This window comes from Cherax quadricarinatus, chromosome 83, assembly GCF_038502225.1.
Source record: "Cherax quadricarinatus isolate ZL_2023a chromosome 83, ASM3850222v1, whole genome shotgun sequence".
NCBI lineage: Eukaryota > Metazoa > Arthropoda > Malacostraca > Decapoda > Parastacidae > Cherax > Cherax quadricarinatus.
Genome location: NC_091374.1, coordinates 5,855,905 through 5,864,977, shown reverse-complemented (window position 1 = coordinate 5,864,977; position 9,073 = coordinate 5,855,905).

Genomic DNA, 9,073 nt, shown 5'->3' with positions numbered 1-9,073 from the left:
CTTTCTCACACTGTAGATCCAATTTTTTTAAGCAGTGTGGACTTCTGGGGGCCCCTCAGGGATTAGGGGCCCCTGACAGTTAAACTTCATTAATAGTAGATCCGCCCCTCGATACATCAATGTACAAATGAAATGCAAATTTATAATCTTGCAGCAATTGGCTCCTAAGACTGACTCTGCATACAACTTAAACCTGCCTTATTTTCTCAATACTCCATATAATGAATAAATTGTAATAAACACCTGTCAGTGCTAAGAATTAGCACGACTTTCTAACTCTAGTAGAAAATATACTGGAGAATGTGTACACCGTGAGGTGTATATACACTGAAAGATTACAGTGTTAATGACTGGTTGTGAACAGGTCGACAAGCTTAAAAGGTTTACTCAGTTAAGCAACCAACCCGCAGTAGCCTAAGTTGACTTGGGGTAAACTTCCATCTTAGCAGTGTATACCTGGAGTTGTTTGAATCATTGTGTACATGAACTATCACGACACGTTGAGTGTAAACCTTGAGTTGAACGGTTGTGTACATTAATTCTTGTCACAACATTTATTATACTCCTGACTGGAGTCACTGCCCAGCAGCATTTCTGAAGGTTATCATCCGTTTTAGCTTGCAGATTGTGATATTAACAGTCATGATTACGACAATCAACATTCTCACATGGTCTGGCAGGACGGCTGAAACACTCCAGTGATGCGAGGCTCGAAGATATGCTTTGCATATCTATTTGATTTCCGTATACACAGCAAGGAAATGACAGCAAGGAAATGAGTGAGCTACTCAAGTCCCAATATGACTCAGTTTTTAGCAAGCCGCTAACCAGACTGAGAGTCGAAGATCAAAATGAATTTTTTATGAGAGAGCCACAAAATTTGATTAACACAAGCCTATCCGATGTTATCCTGACGCCAAATGACTTCGAACAGGCGATAAATGACATGCCCATGCACTCTGCCCCAGGGCCAGACTCATGGAACTCTGTGTTCATCAAGAACTGCAAGAAGCCCCTATCACGAGCCTTTTCCATCCTATGGAGAGGGAGCATGGACACGGGGGTCGTCCCACAGTTACTAAAAACAACAGACATAGCCCCACTCCACAAAGGGGGCAGTAAAGCAACAGCAAAGGACTACAGACCAATAGCACTAACATCCCATATCATAAAAATCTTTGAAAGGGTCCTAAGAAGCAAGATCACCACCCATCTAGAAACCCATCAGTTACACAACCCAGGGCAACATGGGTTTAGAACAGGTCGCTCCTGTCTGTCTCAACTATTGGATCACTACGAAAAGGTCCTAAATGCACTAGAAGACAAAAAGAATGCAGATGTAATATATACAGACTTTGCAAAAGCCTTCGACAAGTGTGACCATGGCGTAATAGCGCACAAAATGCGTGCTAAAGGAATAACAGGAAAAGTCGGTCGATGGATCTATAATTTCCTCACTAACAGAACACAGAGAGTAGTCGTCAACAGAGTAAAGTCCGAGGCAGCTACGGTGAAAAGCTCTGTTCCACAAGGCACAGTACTCGCTCCCATCTTGTTCCTCATCCTCATATCCGACATAGACAAGGATGTCAGCCACAGCACCGTGTCTTCCTTTGCAGATGACACCCGAATCTGCATGACAGTGTCTTCCATTGCAGACACTGCAAAGCTCCAGGCGGACATCAACCAAATCTTTCAGTGGGCTGCAGAAAACAATATGAAGTTCAACGATGAGAGATTTCAATTACTCAGATATGGTAAACATGAGGAAATTAAATCTTCATCAGAGTACAAAACAAATTCTGGCCACAAAATAGAGCGAAACACCAACGTCAAAGACCTGGGAGTGATCATGTCGGAGGATCTCACCTTCAAGGACCATAACATTGTATCAATCGCATCTGCTAGAAAAATGACAGGATGGATAATGAGAACCTTCAAAACTAGGGAGGCCAAGCCCATGATGACACTCTTCAGGTCACTTGTTCTATCTAGGCTGGAATATTGCTGCACGCTAACAGCACCTTTCAAGGCAGGTGAAATTGCTGACCTAGAAAATGTACAGAGAACCTTCACGGCGCGCATAACGGAGATAAAACACCTCAATTACTGGGAGCGCTTGAGGTTCCTGAACCTGTATTCCCTGGAACGCAGGCGGGAGAGATACATGATTATATACACCTGGAAAATCCTAGAGGGACTAGTACCGAACTTGCACACGAAAATCACTCACTACGAAAGCAAAAGACTTGGCAGACGATGCACCATCCCCCCAATGAAAAGCAGGGGTGTCACTAGCACGTTAAGAGACCATACAATAAGTGTCATGGGCCCGAGACTGTTCAACTGCCTCCCAGCACACATAAGGGGGATTACCAACAGACCCCTGGCAGTCTTCAAGCTGGCACTGGACAAGCACCTAAAGTCGGTTCCTGACCAGCCGGGCTGTGGCTCGTACGTTGGCTTGCGTGCAGCCAGCAGCAACAGCCTGGTTGATCAGGCTCTGATCCACCAGGAGGCCTGGTCACAGACCGGGCCGCGGGGGCGTTGACCCCCGGAACTCTCTCCAGGTAAACTCCAGGTAAATGTCACCCATCTCTATATAAACATTGTATCTTTTTGAAATTATGATTATTATTAGATGGAAATATAAAAAAATTAACTACAGGAAGCTAGGATATACGTCTTCGTTTTCAGGGTGGAGAAGAAGCTAGGCTGGACAGGAGAGAACTGGTGGAGATACTTCGTAGACTATGTGAAGAGTACGTATTTTATGCCCCCGTGAGGTTATATATCAGCAGTGACGAATATAGTTTAAGAGATGGAGCCTGGAACCAGGACTCGACCCCCGTAAACACAAGTAATCAAGCACACTGTATTCACTTGTCCGTCCGTTCATGACTGGAAACTCAACCTGGGAAAGTATTGCCCCTTCTCTTATTAAACATCTCTATCTGTGGGGATGTGGCCACCAACAACAGCCTGGTTGACCAGGCAAGCACGGCCTATGGCCGGGCTCCGAGAGTAGAAAAACTCTCGGAATTCATCAAAGGCAAAGGTAAAGGTCGTTCTCTCCATCTCCCTACTCCTTGTAAATTGTGAATTCATTACCTCTGTAACTTGCTCAGCTACAAAACTTTGAGGTCCAGTCCCTGGACCAATTATGTACCTCTGTAATCTTTTGACTACCGCCCACAGGATGGGTATGGGGTGCATAATAAACATATTAAACTAACTAACTACTCCTAACTCCTTGACTCAAAAAAAAAAAAGAGCAAAGTCTCGGATCGATTATCTGGGCAGAGAAACACAGGCAAGTACCCACCATCACTAACACCTTCCTTCCCACCTTCCCTTCCCTTGTCCCCCCCCCCCCACAACCACCACTAACACCTGTGATGAACAGTTCTAGGAGACCCTTCACGAGTCTTGAAACATTAGGATTAGTATTCCCGAAAATACACTGCATACTAGTGACTTTCATGCCTTCCAGTGTTTTATTACATTATTTTTGTACTGCATAGATAAATAAAATATTGTATTTGTATATTTCTCCCCCAATCCTCTCCGACGCACTCTCCATCACCTTTACTCCCCCTTCCCCACCACTCTCCAAAACCAGTCTGTCTCCTGGGATTCTCGCAACATCCGGCTAACTGTGTTGTCAGTGAGAGGGAGAGAGGAAGGATGAGTAAGGGAAGAAGGAGAAATGAGATACAAGGATAAATAGAATGATCAGCATTCAAGAGATTATTGAAAACGTACCGTCGCCAATTATAATTTATTTGTGGCGGCTTGACCGCCTGCTTCTACATAAAGAAAACACTTTCATAAAAAAAGATGACAGTCGTTCATATTTCTTCTAATATCAAAATATTTCCAGCACACTCCTTGAGAGAAGTAAGACTTGTACTAGGCCTCGCCCGGGTCCTCCAGGAGCCAGACTCTGTGGCAATACTGAGGAAGTTCCAGTGATCTCTGGCTGAGAAACATTCCTAACTAATGATGCCATGGTCAAAGCTGACGCTACACTGTATTCCACACTGATTATTTCACTGTATATATTACATCACTGGAGAATAAATATAACACTATTCGTGTGGTTATTACACTTTCACAGTGATTATTACATTATCCTTCAGTGACTATTATTATTTACAGAGATAGACACCTTCCGTCGTGTGTGTGTGTATATATATATATATATATATATATATATATATATATATATATATATATATATATATATATATATATATTACAGTGGGATCAAGTCAGCTATGTCCTAAATGAAAATAGCTGGAAGATATCCTAAACAACACGGATCCGAACCTTTGCGTATAAATTAACTCTGACACTTGAAGTGTGCTCGAGACATATTCCTCTAAGAAAAAGGAAGAGAAGATGTAAACTAGAAAGAGTCGCTCCCTATACAGGCGAAGGTGAAGAATCACAAAGCTACTGAGAGGGGCCGGTATATCTGAATTACGAAAGGAGACATTGGCGAGAGAAATAGCAAATATTGAGACAAGAAACTCAGGAACATTTTAAGCCATAAATAAAATAGAAAGAAACCCAAAATATTTCTTTTCTTGTGCCAGATCTAAGGCAAAAAACATCCAGTATTGGACCTCTGCTTAGATGAGATGGGACCTGCAGAGATGACAGCAGATAAATGAGTGAGATACTGAAGTCCCAGTATGACTCAGCACTTAGTGAACCATTATTAACCATACTAAGAGTTGACAATCTAAATAAATTTTTTTGGACTGACTCAAAATTGAAATATTACTGTACACTAATGGCCCCCTTCAAGGCAGGCAAAATTGCAGACCTGGAGAATGTAAAGGGAATTTTCACACCATACGATAAAGCACCTAAATTACTGGGAACGGTTTAAGTCCCTTGATTTGTATTCCCTTGAATGCAGGCGAGAAAGATGCATGATAATATACACTTGGAAAATCCTAGAGAGACTAATCCCAAATTTTCACATGAAAATCACTCGCTACGACACCAAAAGACTGGGCAGGAGATGCAACATTCCCCCAATGAAAAGCAGGGGCGCCACAAATATGCTAAGAGACAACACCAGTGTCAAGGGCCCAAGACTGTTCAGCTGCCTCCCAGCATACGTAAGGGGGTATTCCCAATAGGCCCCTGGCTGTCTTCAAGAAGGGGCTGGACAACTGGGCTGTGGTTTGTATGTTGGTTTATGTGTGGCCAACAGTAACAACCTGGTTGATCAGGCCCTGATTCACCACGAGGCCTGGTCAGTGACTGGGCCACGGGGGCGTTGACCCCAAAAACCCCTCTAGGTATACTCCAGGGTGATGGGTAGCTTTAATTAAGCTCTTATTTTTTCTTATTTTTTTTTACACGGCCGTCTCCCACCAAGGCAGGATGGCCCGAAAAATAAAAACTTTCACCATCATTCACTTCATCACTGTCTTGGCAGAGGTGTGTTTAGACTGCAGTTATAAAACTGCAACATTAACACCCCTCCTTCAGAGTGCAGACACTGTACTTCCCATCTCCAGGACTCAAGTCCGGCCTGCCAGTTTCCCTGAATCCCTTCATAAATATTACCTTGCTCACACTCCAACAGCACGTCAAGTCCTCAAAACCATTTGTCTCCATTTGCTATCTAACATGCTCACGCATGCTTGCTGGAACTCCAAGCCCCTCGCACACAAAACCTCCTTTACCCCCACATGCACTGTATAATCCTACGGGTTTAGCGCTCCCCATGATTATAATAATCCAACTTTTCCTAGGCCGACCCCTACCCCGCCTTCCTTCCACTACAGATTTATACACTCTGGAAGTCATTCTGTTTCATTCCATTCTCTCTACATGTCCGAACCACCTCAATGACCCCTCCTCAGCTCTGGATAATAATTTTGGTAATCCTGCACCACCTCCTAATTTCCAAACTACGAATTCTCTTCATTATATTCACACCACACGTTGCCCTCAGACATGACATCTCCACTACCTCCAGCCTTCTCCTTGTTACAACATTCACCATCCATGCTTCACACCCACATAAAAGCGTTGGTATAACTCTACTCTCATACATTCCCGTATTTGCTTTCATGGATAAAGTTCTTTGTCTCCACAGACTCCTCAGAGCACCACTCGCCTTCTTCCTCTCGTCAATTCTATAATTCACCTCATCCTTCATAGATCCATCTGCTGACACGTCCACTCCTAAATATATTCACCTCCTCCATACTCTCTCCTTCTAATCTGATATCCACTCTTTCGTTACCTATTTTTTTTTTCTGTCCTCATCACCTTACTCTTTCCTATATTCAGTTTCAGTTTTCTTATTGTGCGGTCTATATACTATATACTTTAAAAGAAATACTTTGTACAACCCACAATAAGGTTTTTTATTTTTTTCATAAGTTTATTTAGGTACAGGTACACATAAGTACAATTATCATGCATAGTAACCTGTGTACACTACCTAGGATAACCCAGAAAAGTTAGACAATTAACCTATTTCCATTGAGTTCCTTGCTGACGTCCCCGACCACAATTATCTTGGACCTTTGCTCTATTGTCTATTGTTCATCCCTCTGACGGCCACTTGACCTTAAAGATATTTACCATTAGAATTCCTTTAGTTTTATTTTTCTCGAGCTCTGTCAGCAAGGTGGGATGGTGAGAGGTCTCTCGACAGGCGTCCACATTAGTAAGATTATTCAGGTATATAAAATACGTAGTGAGGTAGAGGAGGCAGGAACCATACGTAGCTTTAAGATGAGGTATAATAAAGCTCGTGGAGCAGGGAGAGAGAGGACCTAGTAGCACTCAGTGAACTGGCGGGGCCAGGAGCTGAGTCTCGACCCCTGTAACTGTACTCACAATTAGGTGAGTACAGTTACATAAATTATCATACATAGCAGTATATGTGTAGAGAACCTGGGATAACCCAAAAAAGTCAGTGACATTTTTTGGGGGGGTCCTTTAGATACAACAGGACTTTTTGGCGTATCTATATTCGTAATAGTTTTCCCAAGTTAGTGCATAGTGAAGAAATTAGGTGTTTTATAGGTGTGTGTGTGTCAGTAGGGAGAGATCCTGTTTTGTCCTTGCCTTGTTTAGTGTTGTACTATATTTAGCTATCAGGTTATGTTAAAAGCTAGCTGAAGTGTCATAAATTATAGCAGTCATGGGGAATTAATATCGCTTATGAGAGGCTTATATTTACCGGGTTAGAATAATTATATATTATGGCTGTGTAGGGCTCAGAACTCTTCTTAAAATTTCATATATTTGTATTAACTAATACGTGTGTGTGTGTGTGGTTTAGTTATTTACCTAGAGTAGCTTTTCATATATAGGACACCACTGGAAATAAGTCACTTTAACTTTATTGGGTTATTCTAAGTAATTTACACTGTACCTGTGTCTAGCTAAACTTACTAGGATCTTTTTTTTGGGTTATCCTCGGTGATTTAGTCTTATTCTGCCATGTATGATAATTTATGTAACTATTTATGTTAGATTAGATTTTGCCACCGAAGTGGCTAGTTTATTGTGCGCCCCATATCCATAGTACTAGGGGGAGAGAGCACAACTTTGTAGTACCCACAGTCAGTGGCCAGGCTTATTTTAATATGTTTATTTTGCACCCCATACCCATCCTGTGGGCGGTAGTCAAAAGATTACAGAGGTACATAATTGGTCCAGGGACTGGACTCCAAAGTTTTTGTAGATGAGCAAGTTACAAAGGTAATGAACTAGATCTGGTCATAATCATGACCAAGTTACAAAGGTAATGAGCTCCAGGTTGAGCTGGTCACACTCATGAATAATTGCAAAGGTAATGAATCATAAACACATTAATCATGAGAATTTACAAAGGTAATGAGCTCCAGGTAGAGCTGGTCACAATCATGACAAGTTTCAAAGGTAATGAATGATAAACACGTTATGACATGATTACAATCATAGACAAATTACAGAGTAATGAGCAGTTAACAAACATAGTAGGGAATTCATCCAATGCCCCAACAACAGATGTTGCTAGGTGCCTGTCTCTCCTCGGCAGACAGCCATTGCAAACAGCAGCAAGTTGCCCAGGGATCTGCTGCTTGCACGAGCACCATCGACCCTCCCCAAGAGGTCCAAGAAGCCAGTGACTCCGTTAGCAGCCCGATGGAGAGCTGTCCTAGGGACATGTCAGCGTCCTGGTGGACGCCAAGTTGATTGAAGATCCCAGGCCCTCGTGTGCACGGATGTTGAAGCTTGAGGAACTGAGTACACACTGCCTGTGGCACACCTGACAGCTGCCTAACGGTCGAACTCCACGATGCTGTCACTGTAGTAGAAGTTCCTGTGAGCCCGGCACTCCCTGCAGTGCCATCGCTGACATCGTGGGTTAGGGGAGAAGTACCCTCTATAGATGGGGTGGCGCTGGGAGTTGGGTGGGTGAGGCGGGGGAGACGCGCAGGGGTGAGGCGTTATGAGAGGGTCACTGTTTACTACACACGCCCTCCCCCTCCCCCCCAGCGGAGAGGGGGGGAGGCGCTGACTGGTCCTGACTCAACAACACCAAACCATCTAAAACTGCACAACACTTCAACTATTTACGCTGAAACGATGCACTGGGATGTCCGTTCGCTGCTCTGGTATCTTCTCAAAGCATTCACACTGAGTTCTGTTAAGTAGGGACCTGGTCAGCCTCTTTGACCAGGAGCTATCCTTGAAAATCCCGCAGCTAGCCCACTACACAACCTGCCGCGTCGGCCATGCCAACAGCTGTGTGGCCAGGCTTCAAACACCTTTTATTGTACAGCAATAAAGGAATGGAACAGACTACCCACAAATGTCAAGGCCAGTCATAGCTTGAACCAGTTCAAGAAGACTGCCAAAAAGTGTCTGATGAACGAAGCAACAGAAAGGAAGGGGAATGATTTTCTATTTTTTAGCTAAAATACGTGTAAATTTTACCTTATCCCTAGTAATGACCCCTCGTATTGTAGATAGTCGTAATGACCCTCGGGTAGTAGATAGTCTTAATGACCCTCGTATTGTAGATAGTCTTAATGACCCTCGT